General features: G+C 39.1%; 1 pseudogene; it reads left to right on the top strand.

Moving 5' to 3' along the window:
• Nucleotides 1–1,601: 1,601 nt before the first annotated feature.
• Nucleotides 1,602–21,346, top strand: part of LOC103087709 (single-stranded DNA-binding protein, mitochondrial-like) — a 37,740-nt pseudogene continuing 17,995 nt past the window's right edge.

Below are 21,346 nucleotides of genomic sequence, written 5' to 3'. Positions count from 1 at the left end.
AAAATGCTGAATAAATTACGTTGAAGCCATGGCCTTCAACAGGGATGATTGGAGCCAGTAGATTTAAATTGGAGATGAAACCACTAGGTGAATTTGGAGTTGCTGTAGGTGTACAAGGTGGTGGAGTATATAATGAAATCAATTAGATGAAAAAGTGGGAATTTCTAGTTTTGAAGGCAAAAACAGGGAAGAATCTTGTGATTATATTGAACCTGGTATGATTACATTGGTAATAATTAAGAATCAAAGAGAAAAATGCCAAATTGCCCATAGGTCTGCCTGTCGTAAAACATCTTTCATATATTATAGAGCACATATTAGTATTTTAGGTTCAGTTGCTTTAACAAAGAGGGGTTGTCGATTTTTCAAAGTACTAGTGTAAAAGTAGTCACATCTGTGACAAACTGTACAATTTCAGCAACGCAGCATCTTAAAGCCATCTGGGGTAGTGTAACATCATTGCTGGCTTTATTGTTGATAAATAAAGCTCTTGAAAAATAAATCTCCAAAGTTAAACATATGAAGTGTCTGCAATAGTGTCATAAACACTATCTGCTTTTAAAAATTAAGAGAAAAAGATCATTTCATAGATACAAGCTTCTTTGATGGGATGAATATCTATCTGAAAATAAGATGATGAAAGAGTCTAATTGAAAAATGGTTGCGAGCATGTCTCTGTTGAACTTCAGTCCCTTGTAGTGCTGCCTCTACCAAAGGAAACTGAGAGTGACGGGCTCAGAATTGAATAGCAGATCAGGATCAAAACTGGAGAACCAGGAACACCCAAAGTGCAAGAGACAAATACTATCAAATATTGACTTTTAAGTGAAGGAATTTTGAATAGACTACACTTAGAAAAAACATCATTTGGAATAACGTATGCCTGCAAATTTAAATATTTGACTTGTTTTTAGAAATCTGCAACTTGATAGCTTTATTAAGGTATAATTACATACAATAAACTATACATATGTAAAATGTACAATTTGATGAGTTTTGACATATGTTTATATTTGTGAAACCATCACCACAATCAAGAAAATTGATCAATATCCAAAAGTTTTCTCAGGACCCTTCTCCTCACTCTTGTTCCTTCCCCTAGGGAAATTCATCTCTTTTTAAAAAAATGTTTAAACATTTTAAAATTATGATAAAAAACATAACATAAAATTACTATCTTATGGATATAACAAAGATTAGAGCAGAAATTAATGAAATTGAGAATAGAAAAAAATAGAAAAAGTCAATAAAGCTAAGCGTTGCTTTTTTTTTAAAGATCAGTAAAATTGAGAAACCCTTAAAGAAAAAAAAGTCAGAAATGATTTCAACCAATGCTACCGAAATAAAAAGGATTATGAAAGAATCACATGAACAATTGTATGCCAACAAATTGGGTAACCTAGAAGAAATGGAAAAATTCCTAGAAACACACAACCTGCCAAAACTTCCTTTTCACGAAGAAAAGGAAAATCTGAACAGACCAATAACCAGTAAGGAGATTGAATCAGTAAACAAAAACCTCCCAACAGATCTCCCAGCTCTCTGATGTCAGGTCTAGAGCATCAGGAAAGACTAAAGATTGTAAGAAAAAAATAGAAGCCATGTTTCAAAAACCTGTATTACAGGTATTTCATCAGTTTAAGATGAGTCTCAAATAGCTAGCAGTTTGGTGCTCAAAAGATCTCTGAACTGTGTTCCCTTACTAGGGCAAGTGGGTCAGGACTCTGTCATGAGACAGGTGGAAAGGAAAAATCCAGCAACAGTATTTTCTCTAGCAGTAAATGAGATGTGGTGATCAGGGGAAAGTAAGGTATACCAAATGGGCAATGTCAGTCAAGACAACATGGCACAGAATATCTGTATTCTGGCCAGGTCACAGAGACTTGGCATAATAGTATGTGAAAAAAGGGTCTCGAATTTATATGGAAGGGAAAGTAGATGCAAGTGAATGCACAAGTAAAAAATAATTCGAAGAGACAAGCAACAAACACTATAGCCAATAATATATCAAAAAAATCTACAATCTACATTCTGGAGAGGGTGTGGAGAAAAGGGAACCCTCTTGCACTGTTGGTGAGAGTGTAAATTGACACAGCCACTATGGAGAACAGTATGGAGGTTCCTTTAAAAACTAAAAATAAAACTACCATACGACCCAGCAATCCCACTACTGGGCATATACCCTGAGAAAACCATAATTCAAAAAGAGTCATGTACCAAAATGTTCATTGCAGCTCTATTTACAATAGCCAGGACATGGAAGCAACCTAAGTGTCCATCAACAGATGAATGGATAAAGAAGATGTGGCACATATATACAATGGAATATTACTCAGCCATAAAAAGAAATGAAATTGAGTTATTTGTAGTGAGGTGGATGGACCTAGAGTGTGTCATACAGAGTGAAGTAAGTCAGAAAGAGAAAAACAAATACCGTATGCTAACACATATATATGGAATCTAAAAAAAAAAAAGGTCATGAAGGACCTAGGGGCAAGACTGGAATAAATACTCAGAGCTATTAGAGAATGGACTTGAGGATACAGGGAGGGGGAAGGGTAAGCTGGGACAAAAGGAGGGAGTGGCATGGACATATATACACTACCAAACGTAAAACAGATAGCTAGTGGGAAGCAGCCGCATGGCACAGGGAGATCAGCTCCGTGCTTTGTGTCCACCTAGAGGGGTGGGAGAGGGAGGGTGGGAGGGAAGGAGACCCAAGAGAGAAGAGATATGGGGACATATGTATATGTATAACTGACTCACTTTGTTATAAGGCAGAAACTAACACACCATTGTAAAGCAATTATACTCCAATAAAGATGTTAAAAAAGTTTTTTAAAAAAAGAGAAGGCATAAAATGGATGATTCTTCTCTGGCCATTGTTTGGTACAGTCTGATTTCCAAATCATGTATATTATTTATAGTTTCTAATGACAAGGAGATATATACAGAGAGAGATAAATGGATATATCTCTCCTAACAAAGAAAAGCTCAAGACCGGCTGATATTACTGAAGTCTACCAAACATTTAAAGAAGAATTAACTCTTATTCTTCTCAAACTCTTGCAAAAAGTTGAGCAGAAGGGAACACATCCAAATTCATTCTATGAGGATAGCATTACCCTGATACCAAAGCCAAATAAAGATACTAGAAGAAAACTACAGACTAATATCCCTGATGACTATTAATGCAAAAATCCTCAACAAAATGCTAGCAAACTAAATTCAACAGCACATTGAAAGGATTATACATCATGACCAAGTCAGATTTATTTCTGGAAGGCAACTATGTGTCAACATATGAAAATCAATCAATATAATAGACCAAATTCACAGACTGAAGGACAAAAAGCACATAATCATCTCAACTGATGCAGAAAAAGTATTTGACAAGATCTAACACACTTTCATGTGAAAACACTCAACCAAATAGGAACTGAAGGAAATTACCTTCATAATAAACCGCCAACATAATAAAGCCAATATAAAAAAAGCCTATAGCTAATACCATACTCAATGGTGAAAGACTGAAAACTTTTCCTCTAAGATCAAGAATAAGATAAGGATGCCCACTTTCACCACTTCTATTCAACATAGTATTGTCAGTACTACCCAGTGCAATCAAGCAAGAAAAAGAAGGAATAAAAGCCATCCAAGTTGGAAGAGAAAAAGTAAAATTATCTGTTTGCAGATGACATGATCTTTTATGTAGAAAACCCTAAATATTACACATGCACACACACACAAACCTGTTAGAACTAATAAATTCAGCAAAGTTGCAGGATACAAAATCGACTCACCAAAATCAGTTGCATTTCTATATACTAACAATTACCAATTGGAAAAGGAAATTAAGAAAACAATTGCATTTGCAATAACATCAAAAAGTACTTAGGAGTATACTTAAGGAAATGAAATGCAAGTACACTGAAAGCTGTAGAACATTGTTGAAAGAAATTTCAAAAGAAACAAATAAATGGAAATACATTTCATGTTTGTGGATTGGAAGACTTAATAATGCTAAAATGTCCATACCACCCAAAGTGATCTACAGATTCAACGCAATCCCTATCAAAATCTCAATGGAAGTTTTTGCAGAAATAGAAAAAAATCATCCTAAAATTCATATGGAATCACAAAGGACCCTGAATAGCCAAAATAATTTTGAAAAATAACAAAGTCGGAGGACTCACACTTACTGCCTTAAAAACATATTATGAAATGGTAATCAAAACAGTGTTGATAGGCCAATGAAATAGAATAGGGAGCCTGGAAATAAACCCTTGAGTATGTGCTCAAATGATCTTTGACAAGTGTGACAAGACCACTCAATGGTAAAAGGGCATTCTCTTCAACAAATAGTTCCAGGAAGCCCGGATATTCACATACAAATAATGAAGTTGGGTGCTTAATTGGCTCATAATGGAATTAAGACCTAAACATAAGACTTAAAACTGCAAAACTCCTAGAAGAAAATATAGGGGAAGATTTTTCATGCATTAAATTTGGTAATCAGTTCTTGTATATGAAACAAAAAGCACAGGCAACAAAAGCAAAAAATAGACAAATGGGACTACATCAAACTTAGACATTTTTAATCAAAAGACATGATCAATAGAGTGAAAAGGCAACTTATGGGATGCAAGAAAATATTTGCAAATCTTATATCTAATAAGGTATTAATATCCTGAACATATAAAGAACCCCTACAATTCAACAACAACAACAAAAATTAGTTAACCCAATTTTAAAAATGGACAAAGGACTTGAATAGATATTTCTCCAAAGACAAATGACCAAGTGTATGAAAAAATGCTCAACATCACTAATCATCAAAGAAATGCAAATCAAAACCACAATGAGATAACGTCATATTCATTGAGAAGGCTACTGTGAAATAAAGAAAGAAAGAAAGACAAAAAGAAAGAAATGAACAAGTGCTGACAGCGATGTGGAGAAGTTGACACATTGTTGGTGGGATTTTTAAATGGTGCAAGCACCTTGGAAAACAGTTTGGCAGCTCTTCATATTATTTTTGATTGCTACTTTAATTAATTAATTACCTTAAATTAATTACTAATTTAATTACTCATACAATTTTAATTTAAATAGAACTACTATGTAATCCAGAAATCTTACTTCTGGATATACATCCAAAAAAATTGAAAGCATAGTTTAGGAGATGTTTGCACATCCATGTGCATAGCAGCACTATTCACAATAGCCAAAAGGTAGAAGCAACAAAAATGTCCATCAACAGATGAATGGACAAACAAAATGAATATACATACAATGGAATACTATGCCACCTTAAAAAGCAAGGAAATCTTGTCACATGCTACAACATGGATGAATCTTGAGGACATTAGGTTATGTGAAATTATCCAGTCACAAAAGGACAAATGCTGTATGATTTCACTTACATGAGGTATCTAAAGTAGTCAAATTCATAGAGACAGAAAGTAGAATAGTTGTTGCTAAGGGCTGGGGAGAAGGGGCAAAGGGGCGTCGTTTAATGGGCATAGATTTTCAGTTCGGCAACATTAAAAGGCTCTGAAGATGTTTCACAACAATGTAAATATACTTAACACTAATGAACTGTGTGCTAAAAAATAGTTAAGATGGTCAATTTATGATTCTTTACTACACACACACACAAATTCTATAAATAAATAAATAAATAAATAAAACTGACCATACCAAGTGTTGATAAGAATGTAGAGGAACTGGAACTCTCATACACTCTGCTAGTGGGAACATCAAATGGTACAACCACGTTGGAAAACACTTTGTCAATTTCATAAAAACTAAGACTATATCTCCTCTTCCACTCTACGAATTTACCCAAGAGAAATTAAAGCATAAGGCCATACAAAGACTTGTATAAGAATGTTCCTAGTAGCTGTATTTATAATAGTCAATAGTAACAACCCAAATATATATCAACAGTGAATAAACAAGTTGTGTATATTCATACAATGACATATTACTCACAAAATAAGTATACTTTGTAGATATCATTTATTGAGTTTTTATTATGTACCAAGAACTGTGTTAAATGCTTTAAACATGAAATCACAACTCTATGAGGTAGAAATAATTAGCCTTATTTTACAGATGATGAAACTGAGTTTAGAAAAGTTGGTAGCACAATATGCCAAAGCCAAAATTTGAAACTAGGTATAGAGTAATGCCAAAGGTGGAATGCATAATCCCTACAGTGTATTTCTTGGACTCAACAGGAGCAATACACTGGTAATCTGACAGCAAACCTCTCAGTTGAAGAACTCCTTAGGGAAAAGGAAGCCCTGGATCTCTGGCTATTCACCAGTGTTTTTAACTGACATACAGCACAATGTTGAGAATGTGGACTGTAATGGTTTTTGTTTTTTTTTTTTTTTAAATAAATTTATTTATTTTTGGCTGTGCTGGGTCTTCATTGCTGCACGCGGGCTTTCTCTAGTTGCGACAAGCAGAGGCTACTGTTCATTGCGGTGCGCAGGCTTCTCATTGTGGTGGCTTCTCTTGTTGTGAAGCACGGGCTGTAGGCACTCAGGCTCAGTAGTTGTGGCGCACGGGCTTAGTTGCTCTGCCGCATGTGGGCTCTTCCCAGACAGGGCTCGAACCTGTGTCCCCTGCATTGACAGGCGGACTCTTAACCACTGAGCCACCAGGGAAGCCCTGTAATGGTTTTAAATGTAAACTCCCTAGGTGTGAATTCCAACAGTTATTATTCCCTAGTTGTGTGAGCTACTTAATCTCTCTGTTCCTTTATCTTTAGGATGGAAATACAGTCTACTTCAGTCTCTGTACTTAGAACAGTTCCTGGCAAGTAGAGTCTTACTTTTTTTACTTCTTAAATTTAACTTTGAATTCTTCCTATCTCTGTTAAGGAGATACGTCACATTTTTTAAAACTTCATTCAATTTAATGTATCAAAATCTGTTCTGTGCAATGCCCTGAGCTAGGCATTGTTGGGGATCAAAGCTGAGTCAGATGACAGCATCTCTCTCCTCAGGAATTCTGTAGTCTATTAAGCAAAATGCCCTATTGGCCTAGTCAGTATTATTAACATTTACATGCCCTGTGCTTTGTGATTTATTGGACTGTAAAATTTTGACTTTGCAACATTCTAACCTATTTTGCATTATGACGTACTGTGTATAGGCCATTTCCCATTTAGGGCTTCCTAAATTACCAGCAGCACTTCTTTCTTGATTAGCAATATTTCTTGATATTAATATTGTTACTGAATGCAAGTTTGTGTGCCTGACACACAGTGAGGCCAAACAAACTAAAACGTCAGAGTTTGGAGCAAAGAAAGGTTTACTGCAGGACCTAGCAAGGAGAACAGGTGGTTTGTGCTCAAAAACCCTGAACTCCCCAGCGGTTTGGGGGAAGAAGTTTTATTTTTTTATTTTTTTAGATATTTACTTATTTATTTATTAGCTGCATTGGATCATAGCTGCAGCACCTGGGATCCTTCATTGTAGCACGCAGGCTCTTCATTGTGGCATGCGGACTTCTCTCTAGTGGCACGCAGGCTTCTCTCTAGTTGCAGTGTGTGGGCTTCTCTGTAGTTTTGGTGTGCAGGCTTGGTTGCCCTGTGGCACGTGAGATCTTAGTTCCCCAACCAGGGATCAAACCTGCATCCTCTGCATTGGAAGGCGGATTCTTAACCACTGGACCACAAGGGAAGTCCCCTTTGGAAGAGAAGTTTTTAATAAGCAAAATTTGGTGTGAGGGCTAAGAGTGTGTGACTTTCTTCTGATTGGTTGGTGGTGAGGTAACAGGGCTGTGTTCCAGGAATCTTGAGCTCAACCTGCAGTTACTGTCCTCTACCTGGGCAGGGGCTTTAGTTCGTGTAGAACTCGAAGTATGTCCCTTGAGGGGGAACCAGGACCCTGCTTTATAGCTGCACTATCGTTTCTTGACAGCTCTTCTTTTGTTTCTGCATTACTTCTCCCTATTTAGTAACTGTTTGAATCTGCTCTTTGGAACTTAGGGAAGGTCTAGGAGGATGAAGCTTTTTTCCTACTAACAAGAAATGAGGGACACGAAAAGGTTTATGCCCAGTTTAACTTACTAAGTTAAACCGATTTTGAAATAAAGGTTTAAGTATTTTAAGCATCGTCAAATATAACTTCTAGATATTGTAATGTTATACACAGAAATCAACACACCCCTTTAGTGAGGGGCAGAAGGAATCACAAGTTTTCACAGCTTAAGGCAGACCAACTTTTTGGTGTTATGTAGGTGACCTCTTTTGCTTATGTGAAAACTCAATAACATTGGAGCTGGAGTGACTGTAGGACAACTACATCTATTAGAGATCGAAGCTAGAAATAGGTTCGATTTTGGCACAGTGAAACTTGTCTAAATTGATCATTTGACCCCTCTGCAGTGTCGGCTTTGGGAAAGGACAAATAGGAGAACTACATTAGGTTTTCTAGGTTAGGGATCAGCATTAAAGCTATGAAGTAGAAACGTGTTATGGGTTGTGTTGACTGAAAAAACTTCACAACCTAAAAGGTGAGAATTATGTTTTATTCAGCAGGCATGCTGAGGACTTAAGCCTGGCAGACACCCTCTCAGATAGCTCTAAGGGGCTGTCCGGAAGACGTAAGGGAGGAATCAGGATATATAGGAGTTTTTGCAAAAAGAAAAAAAAAGCCCACATAGTTGGAACATCAAAAGATTACTGTTAAAGAAAAACCAGACATCTCAAGTTAATGAATTTAGCACTTTTCTATGTATAGGAAGATGCAAGAGTCTGGGCTCATTGAAATCATTCCTTTGATATGCACCTTATCTATCTAGGGCCAGTGTCCAGTTTTCTTCATCCCGAATCCCTCAGTGTGCACTGCAGAGGAATGGCTGGAGTGGCTGATGACTTGATGACAAGGCAGGCAGTGACACTTTGTCCACAGTTGAACTGTATCCCCTAAAAGTTCATATGTGAAGTCTTAACCCATAGTAGCTCAGAATGTGACCTTATTTGGAAATGGGATTTCTACATACATAATTAGTTAAGTTAATGTGAGGTCAGTAGGATGGGCTCCTAATCCAATGTGACTGGTGTCCTCATAAAAAGGGAGAAAAGAAAAAAAGGGAAATTTGGGCACAGAGATTCACACATGGGAGAACACCATGGAAGAGCAAAGTTATGCTGCCTTAAACCAAGGAACTACCAGAAACCAGGAGGGAGACCCAGAACAATACTTCCCTGCACCTTCAGAAGGAGTATGGTCCTGCTGACACCTTGCTCTCAGACTTTAAGCATCTAGGGCTGTGAGACAATAAATTTCTCTTGTTCACCCTGAGAATGAGAGAAAATACTTGCAAATGAAGCAACTGACAGAGGATTAATCTCCAAAATTTACAAGCAGCTCATGCAGCTCAATATCAAAAAAACAAACAATCCAATCCAAAAATGGGCAGAAGACCTAAATAGACATTTCTCCAAAGAAGATATACAGATCACCAACAAACACACGAAAGGATGCTCAACATCACTAATCATTAGAGAAATGCAAATCAAAACTGCAATGAGGTATCACCTCACACCAGTCAGAACGGCCATCGTCAAAAAATCTACAAACAATAAATGCTGGAGAGGGTGTGGAGAAAAGGGAACCCTCTTGCACTGTTGGTGGGAATGTAAATTGATACAGCCACTATGGAGAACAGTATGGAGGTTCCTTAAAAAACTAAAAATAGAACTACCATATGACCCAGCAATCCCACTACTGGGCATATACCCTGAGAAAACCATAATTCAAAAAGAGTCATGTACCACAATGTTCATTGCAGCTCTATTTACAATAGCCAGGACATGGAAGCAACCTAAGTGTCCATCAACAGGTGAATGGATAAAGAAGATGTGGCACATATATACAATGGAATATTACTCAGCCATAAAAAGAAACGAAATTGAGTTATTTGTCGTGAGGTGGATGGACCCAGAGTCTGTCATACAGAGTGAAGTAAGTCAGAAAGAGAAAGACAAATACCGTATGCTAACACATATATATGGAATCTAAAAAAAAAATGGTTATGAAGAAGCTAGGGGCAGGACAGGAATAAAGACGCAGACATAGAGAATGGACGTGAGGACACGGGGAGGGGGAAGGGTAAGCTGGGACGAAGTGAGAGAGTGGCATGGACATATATACACTACCAAATGTAAAATAGAGAGCTAGTGGGAAGCAGCTGCATAGCACAGGGAGATCAGCTCGGTGCTTTGTGTCCACCTAGAGGGGAGGGATAGGGAGGGTGGGAAGGAGATGCAAGAGGGAGGAGATATGGGGATATATGTATATGTATGGCTGATTCACTTTGTTATAAAGCAGAAACTAACACACCATTGTAAAGCAATTATACTCCAATAAAGATGTTAAAAAAAATTCTCTTGTTCAAGCCACTCAAAATGTATACTTTGTTACAGTGCCTTAGCAAACTAATATACGATGGGATGGGAATTCTGTTCTCTTTTAATTTTTTTTCTCTTTAGTATTACACTAATGTTAGGGCTCTTCTGCAACTTGATTTTTTTTTCAATTTAAAGATACAGGGAGGGGCTTCCCTGGTGGTCCAGTGGTAAAGAATCCACCTTACAACGCAGGGGATGCAGGTTCAATCCCTTAGTTCCCTTAGTCAGGGAAATAAGATCCCACATGCTGCGGGGCAACTAAGCCTGCGTGCCACAACTACTGAGCTCGCATGCCTCAGCTAGAGCCCACGTGCCGCAAAGTACAGAGCCCATGCACCCTGGAGCCTGCACACCACAACTAGAGAGAAGCCCACGCACCACAACCAAGAGCCCACGTGCCTCAATGAAAGATCCCACATGCCTCAACAAAGATCCTGAATGCCACAAGTAAGACCTGAAGCAGCCAAAAATAAATAAAATAAATAAATAAATAATAACTCTTTTAAAATAAATAAATAAATAAAGATACAGGGAATTCCCTGGCTGTCCAGTGGCTAGGACTCCATGTTCTCACTGCTGAGGGCCCCGAGTTAAATCCCTGGTCAGGGAACTAAGATTCCACAAGCCATGAGGCACAGCAAAAAAAAAAAAAAAAGATACAGAGATAAAATTTCCTTCATGGTGCTTAATATCTGCTACAGGAGATAAAACAGACCAACTGGGAGGGCATACTTTGAATCTCACCTCTGTCGCTTATTTGTTGTGTGACTTTGGGCAAATTACTTAGCTTCTCCAAGGTTCAGTTTCTTTACCTGTAATATGGAAATAACAAGATCACCCGCCAGTGTTGTTGAGTAATTTGAGATAATGTATGCAATCTAATAAAGCACCCTCACAAAATACAGCTATTATTATCTCAAAACAGCTACAATTTAAGGCAGAATATGAAGACAAGATCAGAGGAAAAATTGGTGCTTTAGGAGCTCAGAGGGGCGAGGTATCACATATGGCTGGGGGGACCTGGATGAAGGCAGTGGCATTTAGATTGCTCTTTAATTAATTGGCAGATGGGACTAGTGAGATGACACTCATGGTGAAAAAGCAGCATGAACAAAGGCAATGTGTCTGCAAAAAACAGGTACATTCAGCAAGCAGTGAGGTGTAGGCTGGAGGGTTCGATAAGAATATTAGCTTAACTGTCTTCTTTAGAGAACACCCCTGACAACTTTGGCTTAAATGGTATCCCACCTCTGCCCCATACCTCTGCATCTCATCACCCTATTTATTTCCTTCTTAGCGTGTATCACAAATTGTAATTCTCCTGTTTATTTATCTGTTTACTTGTCTATTGTCTGTAAGGGTAGAGTCTGTCTCTCTTATTCAGATATAAATCCCAAAGACATGTTAAACAAAGAGTTGTTGGGAAGAAGGAAGGGAGAGAAAGAGAGAGATTGAAAGGAAGGAAGGGTGGGAGGAAAATGAATGAATGGAGAGTAGAGGAGTATCGGTAGGTCAGGTCAAGAAGTAGTTTGGAACCAGAGCATGAAGAAGGTCTCGAAACAGAGGACTAAAGTCCCAAAGCAGACCTCTGAATCACTGTTCCCAGGGAAAGATTTGGTATTTTGTCTATACAACAGCCACTTCTGATAAGCCTTAACTTCAGGCCAATATGGGAAATACTATATACCAATGGTTCTCAAACTATGGTGCCTAGACCAGCAGCATTGGCGTCATCTAGGAATCTGTTAGAAAGACAGTTTCTCAGTCCCTACTCCAGACCCACTGACTCAGAATCCGCATTTTAACAAGGTTCTCAGATGATTGAAAAGCACTGAGAATCAAAATCCCGTCTCTTGCTGTAACATCCAGTCTTAATCCATCTGGGCTATTACAACAAAAATATCACGAACTGGGTGGCTTAAACAGCAAGCATTTATTTCTTACAGTTCTGGAGGCTGGAAAGTCTAAGATTACGGTGCCAGCAAATTTGATGCCTGGTTTATAAACAGTTGTCTTTTGGCTGTGTCTTCACAGGGCAGAAGGGGAAGGGAGTTCTCTGGGGTCTTTGTTATAAGGGCACTAATCCCATTCATAAGAGCTCCACCCTCATGACCTAATTAACTCCCAAAGACCCCACCTCCAAATACCATCACACTGGGGATTAGGTTTCAACATATGAATTTGGGGGGACATAAAGCATTCAGTCTCTAGGTGTCCATTTATTGCTTTGCATCTTCCAGGCCTGAGAAGAGAATTGGGCTAAATGTACTTTGAAGTAATGGGACTCATATTGCAGAAATCAGAGGTATAAATATTCCCACTCTATTAGGTGCCTGTAGATAGATCTCGGCCTCAATCATAAGAGTTCCTTAAAACTGCAATACACAAGTAGTCTTTTAAACAGCAGTTATTCCGGGACATTCCAGTCTGAAGCCAAAAATGATCTCCCACCCAAGAAAGGAACTCAAAAGAAAAATACCAGTGACAGTAAACCACCACAATTAGAAAAAAAAAAAAAAAACACAATGCAAAACCAAAACAAAACAAAACCCCACACAAATAAACTCAGAGAAATAATCTATCCATTTAGGAAAATGCTGAAGTCTGTTTGTGGGGAAATATTTAGGATAAAGACAGGGGACTAAAGGAGTAGAAACAGACCAAAATCCTTTAGTGAATCATGGAATCTGTAAACTGGTATCAGATGTTCGCCAGTCATAGAGCCACAGGGAGCCTTAGCAACATTTCAAATTCTTCCAAATAAGGTAACCCCAGCCAAAAGCTATGCTCTTAAAGACAGCGATTCCCTCTTACCTGCTCATCTACTTGGTTTAGAATGAACCAATTGTTTTCAGAACTATAGTGAATTTATACATGTAAGATTAGAAGGATTGTAAAAAAGGTTTCTTTACACACTCACACCACATTTTTACTGAGTCAGACTTTCCAAGGTATCAGTTGGAGAAAAGGATTTATAATCCTATTTATAGCCCAAGAAGAGAAGCTGTCTGTGGTTTCATTTGGTGGTTAGGGAGTAAGGAGGATTTGTTTTCCCACTGTAACATAGCAACTTGATTTCACTGCTGCTCCTCTGTCATATGTACAAAGGGAGATGCCAAATCCTCCAAGAGAGAATATTCCAGAAGGTGCAGAGATGGGCTGTAGTCAGCCTATGAGTTCACAGACATACATACAAAAAGTAACTATTTCAGGCTGAAGGTTTGAATTCCAGAAACTTAGTGAGTTGTATAGAATTATAGGCTTCTAGCAAAAACTCTTAATAGAATGTCAACTGGAAGAAGCAGTTGTATGTCAATATATCCATCTCCTCTGCCCGAGGTGGGCTGGGAGTCGGGTGCTGCCTGGGCTGGAGTCTGCTCCCTTGGGCCCATTGTCCCTGCCAGGTGATAAGCAGCTGCCTTCGTCTACCCCAGTGTGCCACACAGTAGCGTTCTCTGTGTGTGACAAGTTGTAAAAAGATTGGAAAACACTGGTGTGAATTACACCCACGCTGTAGGCTTTCCAGACGTGTGAATAGATTCATGATTTTAAGTGGCACACAGGTATGACATTAAAAACACTGAATTGCTTAGTGAGAAAAAAAATTTCCCATTCAATTTTCTTTCAATCCTTCTAATAGGAGGAAGAGAAATGATCAGTTGGGTGTTACCGTATCTCCAACCAATTAATTTTCCTTTTAACAAACAGAGACCAGATCACAAGCACAGAGCTTTTTTCTTTTGTAGTGATTTAAAGTTTCATTTAAAAATAAACGTATTTAGGGCTTCCCTGGTGGCGCAGTGGTTGAGAGTCCGCCTGCCGATGCAGGGGACACGGGTTCGTGCCCCGGTCCGGGAAGATCCCACATGCCGCGGAGCGGCTGGGCCCGTGAGCCATGGCAGCTGAGCCTGCATGTCCGGAGCCTGTGCTCCGCAATGGGAGAGGCCACAACAGGGAGAGGCCCACGTACTGCAAAAAATAAAAAATAAAAAATAAAAAAATAAACGTATTTAGACAAAAAAGGAGTGGATGCAAAGAAAACATTGAGCAAAAAATGGTACAAATTGCACCTTCCATATGGCAAAATTGTGAAGACTATATTCAAATGACTGAAGTTCAGAAAACACCATCTATTGAATTTACTCCACAATATCTCTGATAAGTGATTTAAAATGCTTTTAGACTTAGCAAGCATGTTATCAACACAATTTATTTAATTTTCAGACACATTAAATTGTTAACACTTTGCATTGAAATTTGTTTCCCAGGTTCTTCCTATCATGAATTCTAATTAAATATTTGAAGATATTTCTCTTTCTTTAGTATCCTCTCCCATACTTTTAACATCCTTCTTTTCCTGGGACACATACACACCAGGCCATCTTTCCTCAAGCCAAACTCTCTTCGATTTCTCCCCCTTTGACATAGTTCCGGTCACACTCACCCACCCTGGCAATTCTTCTCTGGGCTTAGTCTAATTTATCAGTGTCTCTCTTAAAATGAATTAGTAAAAACTATTTTGGTTGCATATGGCAGAAAACCCAGTTTAACCTAGCTTAGGCAAAAAGGAGATTTTACTGGCTCACATAATTTAAAACTCCAGAATAAGTTTCATTAAAGACATTGTTCGAAACAGAGGCTCATAGAAGATCCCCAGAATAAGGATTCACTGCTTCTCTCATCTCCCAGCTCCATTTCTCTAAGAAAGTAATTCAATCAGGCTTTTCCCTCAGGATAGCAAAAGACGGTTAAAGAATTCCAGTCTTACCTTCTTACAATCTCACGTCTAGTAGAGAAGAGTGGGAATCTTTCAGGAATTCCAGAAAAAGTCTCATTGCATATTAGTAGCTATGAATGTGTCGAATGCTTTCCCTTGAGCTAACCCCTGTCACCAAAAGAACGCAATATGCTGATTGGTCATGAGTTAGGAATAAAGACATCTGTATTGGAAATGCATGGCCTTAGGTGGGGAAACGGTGTCCCAGAGGGAAAGCAAGCTGTGTTTACTAGAAGAGCTTGTGATGTCCAGATATGAACTCAGTACCCTGGGTGAGGTAAGAGCAGAGAATACAGCAGGACTATCACCTCCTTTATAATGAACTTCATATATCAACACAGGAGTGATTGAGAGCATGTTCTCCATTCTGAAACTATACCAGGGGTTGTTATTTTCCAGTCCTCTCTCTATGTTGGTAACTCATGCATGATATGAGAAATAGAAAGCATTACATCAACATAAGACAGTGTTCTTTGGTTTCCAGACCTAAGTATATGATTAAGATGAGCTGGTGGGGCTTCCCTGGTGGCTCAGTGGTTGAGAGTCCGCCTGCCGATGCAGGGGACACAAGTTCGTGCCCCGGTCCGGGAAGATCCCACATGCCGCGGAGTGGCTGGGCCCGTCAGCCATGGCCGCTGAGCCTGCGCGTCCGGAGCCTGTGCTCCGCAACGGGAGAGGCCACAGCAGTGAGAGGCAAAAAAACAAAAAAACAAAAAGCTGGGGTGTGTAAAGTGCAGAGCCCAAGATGTAAGAACAATTGCATGGCACCTCCCAACGCAAACTCATCTGCTCTGTGCTATGTTGTTGGAATCACGGTATGTCCAACCATCTGTCTCTCAGAGTTTTCAAAAGATAACTAAATGTTTACCCTTAGCCCTCTTTGATTCTAAACCAGAAGCTGCTACTGAAAGGACTCCTTGAAACCAGGGAAATCATGCTCATTCTCCATACTGCCTATAGGGCCTGGCATTGCTCTCAGAATACAATAGGAATGCAATGCATGTTTGTAAAGCACAACTAAGATGAGCTGGTGAAAAAAAAGAAGGAAGAAGAGGAGGAGGAGGAAGAGGAGAAGAGAAGGAGAAGAAAAGAAAAAGGGGGTCCTAGTATTGGATACCCTGATAGCAACCGGGTATGGGAACTGATAGCAAGAAAGGAAACAGAAAAAACATACCAAGTGGTGACTACTGTTCAAAACGCAGAGTAGAACTGCCAAAAAGAAAAACAAAGTTACCAGTTTCAAAACTCCATGTAAAACTACAGCAATCAAGACAGAGTGCTATTGATATTTTTTTTTAAAAACCATATAAATCAATAGAACAGAATTTGTAGCTCAGAAGCATTTATGGTCATTAGATTTTTGAAAAGGGGGCCAAGACAATTCAATGTGACTTGTCTTTTCAACAAGTGATATTAGAATAATTAAATACCCACATGCACAAAGATGAATTTAGATCCTTATCTCATATTATACTCCAGAAAAATTCAAAATAGATCATAGAGCAAGGTATAAATCATGCTAAATTAGACTTCATCAAAATTAAAACATTTTGTGCTTCAAAGGACACCATCAAGAAAATGAAAAGAGGGCTTCCCTGGTGGCGCAGTGGTTGAGAGTCCGCCTGCCAATGCAGGGGACAAGGGTTCGTGCCCCGGTCCGGGAAGATCCCACATGCCGCGGAGCGGCTGGGCCCGTGGGCCATGGCTGCTGGGCCTGTGCTCCGCAACGGGAAAGGCCACAACAATGAGAGGCCCACGTAACGCAAAAAAAAAAAAAAAAAAAAAAAAAAAAAAAAAAAAAAAGAAAATGAAAAGATAAGTTGTAGAAAAAGAAAAAAATTTACAAATTATATGTCTGATTAATTACTAGTATCTAGAATATATAAAGAACTCTTTCAAATCAATAATAAGAAAACAACTGGATTTTAGAAATAGACAAAAGGCTTGATGCACATTTCACCAAAGACTATATACAAGTGGCTAATAAGCACATGAAATCATGTCCAACATCACTAGTTATTAGGAAAACGCAAGTTAAAACTGTAATGAGATACTGCTTCACACCGACTAGAATAACTACAACCAAAAAATCAGGCAGTACCAAGTGTTGGCAATGATATGAAAAAACTGGAAACTTCATACATGGCTGGCCAGATTTTAAAATGGTGCAACCACTTTAGAAAAGAGTTTGACAATTTCTTAAAATGTTAAACATAAATTTACCACATAGTGCAGCAATTTCACTTCTAGGTATCTACCCAAGAGGAAGGAAAACATTAAGTCCACACCAAGACTTGCATATAAATCTTCACAGCATCATTATTTATAATAGCCAGAAAGTGGAAACCATCCAAACTTCTATCAAGTAGTGAATGGTTAAATAAGATGTGCTATAAACATAATGGAAGACTATTCTGCAATTAAAAAAAAGGAACAGTACATGCTACAACATGGATGAACCTCAAAAATATTATGCTAAGCGGAAGAGGCCCGTAACAAAAGATCAAATATTATATGACCCATTTCTATGAAATGTCCAGATAGGCAAATCTATAGACGGAAGTGGATTAGTGGTTGCTGGAGCTGGAGGTATGAAAGGGGCTCCAGCAAATGGGCATGAGGGATCAATTCGAGCAGATGGAAATGTTCTAAAATTGGATCGTGATGGTGGTTGCACTGCTCCATATACTTACTAACAATCATTGAACTGTACACTTAAAATGAGTGAATATTATATGCAAATTTTATATCAATAGAGCTGTTTTTTTAAAAAAAAGAATACTCACAGTAATGTAGAAACAAACTTTGTAAGTAAAAAAAAAAATTATGTTTCAACCAGATGGTGGAATTATGAGTTATCTTTATATATTTCTGAATTTTCCAATGAAAAGTACATTTTTAAATCAGAAGAAAACAGTAAAGATAATTTTAAAAAATTATCCTCTGAGAGTCAAAATAAAATCACTACGTGATGTACCAGAGGAGAGTTAGGTAAAGTCACCTTGATAAAGAGACAGAATGGCTCTCAGGCCCGCAAGATTTGACAGTAACCTGACTAAAGTTAACAACACATTTAAAGAAAGAAGAATCAATCAGCAGAGAACACTGATCAATAAAGAAAGCAAAGAAAAGGGACAGTCATAGAGGCAAGTATTGCAGGGCCTTACCTGTGCCACCCAGAGAGCCTGAAGGCTGGTCACAGAGCAGGTGTGCACAGCCCCATGGTAGAGATGGATGCCATACATCTCATAGAGCTTTGGGCCATTAGGCACTCTAAATACACTGCATGCTCACCATAAAATGTTTTTCTAACCTTTTTTTCCCAAGCAGCTTTATGTATAGAGAAATCCTAGTCATACTGTTGTATTAGGAATTAACACGTATTCTGGTTTATATACTTCAGACACCTGATGTTTACACAGTGTGAGTTGGCTTGTCCAAGTTGGATCAACTCTACAGTGGTGGCAAGATGGAAATTATGCATCTGGACAGCTAAGACAGAGTGTGGAGTGTGATAAATGCATTAAGGTAAATGTCTCCCTGTGAGACCACTTGGAAGCCAGTCAGTCAGTTCACCTTTCTCAGTGACAACCCAACCTTGACAAGAGCTTCTCATTCAGACTTCAAATATCAAGAAATCCAAGACACCAAGACATATTGAAATGATCGTATGCTCAACGTACTTTTTTTTTCTGGCCACATGGCACGACACGCAGGATCTTTGATCCCTGAAGCATACTTTTTTAAAAAGCCACTTATGGGAAGGATTTTAATTATTTAAATCGTGTACTTACTGACTCTCGATCCATCCAGCCACAGCAATGATAACTCCAGCACATGCTAGTTCAATTCCACCCTAGTCATAAAATGAGTCCTGTTTAAATGGAGAGCTTCCTTCCAATAACTTCTGGTGGTGGTGATGTTGGAAAGAGCCTGTGGTTTTGTTCCCTCTGCCTCTGGGGACGATGGAGCTCATTTGTTTGAGCACTAAGCTACAACATATGGGCACTCTGCAACACTGACCTTTTGTCCTGGTTCATAATATCTACTCTCATTCCCATAAGGGACTTTAAGGCCAAGCCCTTGTATCTCATTCCTGCCTGCCCTCTACCTCCGTCCATACTCTCATCCTAGCTGGACCCTGATAGTGCCCCTGCCTTGACCTGGATGGATGATTTGATTCTGGCACTCAATGCTCTGAACCACCATTTCCTGGAAGAGTGGTTCTCAGTGTGGTTGCTGCCATACTACAATTCAATTCTGATGTTAAGCACCTACAGTTAGCATGAGACTCTGTAGGTTTAAGGGAAGTCCCCAACAAGACTGCCTTTACTTCAGGCACCAGCTGCAAGTCTGGGGGTCTCCAGGCTACCTGCCCTTCTGATCAACTGGCTGCAAATTTCGGGAGTTTCTACTACCCCTTCAGGTTTGATAATTTGCTAGAATGACTTAGAGAAGTCAGGAAGGTGCTATACTTATGATTACAGTTTTATTGTAAAGGATACAAATCCTTTGTATCAAAAGACCAGCCAAATGAAGAATACATAGGGGGAGAACTGGGAGGGTCTACATGCCTTCTTGCCATGGAGTCAGGACACATCCCCCTCCCAGCACATCAATGTGTTCACCAACCAGGAAGCTCCCCCAAGCCTCAGTGTCCAGCGTTTAATTGAGGTTTCATTATATAGGCATGATTGATTGAATCACTGGCCACATGACTGAACTCAATCTCCAGCCCTCCTCCCTTCCTGGAGGTTGAAAGTGTGTACTAATATCATTGTGCCTCAAAGACTCAACTCTCTGACCCCATGGTTGGTCTTTTGGGCCTGAGCAGCCCCCACTCTGAGTCATCTCCTGAGTATGAACAGAGGTGTGGGGTCTTCTCTGGCGGTCCAGTGGTTAAGACTCCCCACTTCCACTGCAGGGGGCATGGGTTCGATCCCTGGTCGGGGAACTAAGATCCCACATGCCAGGTGGTACAGCCAATAAATAAATAAATAAATAAATAAATAAAAACCGCTTCTTAAAAAACAAAAGCAAACAACAAAAAAACCCCACAGGTGTGATCCAACGGCCCACCATGAATAACACAGACACTCCTGTCACTGGGGGAATTCCAAGAATTTAGAGTGTCCCCTCCAGGAACTAGGGACAGATGCCAGTCAAATTCTTTACTATACAACAGTTGCATATTGCAATTGCCTAATAACCTTTTTAAAAATTGTCCATTCCTGGATCCCACCAAGAGATTCTCATTTAATTGGTCTGGGGTACAACCTGGATATAAGCATTTTAAAAATCTCTGCCAGATGATTCTATCATATCCTACAAGTTGTGCTAATGGCCCTGCTTTATCCCCTTAGTTTGAACTTCTAGGACATGTATGCTCCTGCAAATTAGACTGGAATTGCTGGTTTGTTTAATGGAGCTCCCAACATGCCACTTGGCTGGGACCAGACCACTTAGGATCTAGCTCAGGTCTGGAGTCTCTGTGTTACACAACTCTAAGTGGCCCCACTCATTTCATAGCCTACGTGAATTGTGGCCTGGATTTATTCAGTGTACACACTACACAGGGTGGCCGTGTCTTGATCTAGTCACCACACATCAAGTTTTCATCAAAATTTGCCAAATGACCAACTTAGCAGGTTTATTGATTTTACATATTTACCAGCTTGAATAGGAATATGTTCACATTTCTAACAGCTTTAACTTTTCATTTCAAATGTAAAACTGTCTAAAATAAATCAGAATTTATCTAAAACAAACTTGTATATTAAGAAAAAAGTAAGAGGGCTTCCCTGGTAGCGCAGTGGTTGAGAATCTGCCTGCTAATGCAGGGGACATGGGTTTGAGCCCTGGTCTGGGAGGATCCCACATGCTGCGGAGCAACTAGGCCCGTGAGCCACAATTACTGAGCCTGCACGTCTGGAGCCTGTGTTCCGCAACAAGAGAGGCCGCGATAATAAGAGGCACCGCGATGAAGAGTGGCCCCGGCTTGCCACAACTAGAGAAAGCCCTCGCACAGAAACGAAGACGCAACACAGCAAAAATAAATAAATAAATTTTAAAAAAAAGAAAAAAAGAAAAAAGTACGAGTTGAAAGATTCCCATATGAAATGCTGACATTTTGC

This window comes from Lipotes vexillifer, unplaced genomic scaffold, assembly GCF_000442215.2.
Source record: "Lipotes vexillifer unplaced genomic scaffold, Lipotes_vexillifer_v1.1 scaffold112, whole genome shotgun sequence".
NCBI lineage: Eukaryota > Metazoa > Chordata > Mammalia > Artiodactyla > Lipotidae > Lipotes > Lipotes vexillifer.
The sequence above is the reverse complement of the archived record's forward strand: the minus strand, read 5'-3'. Positions and strand labels throughout refer to the sequence as shown.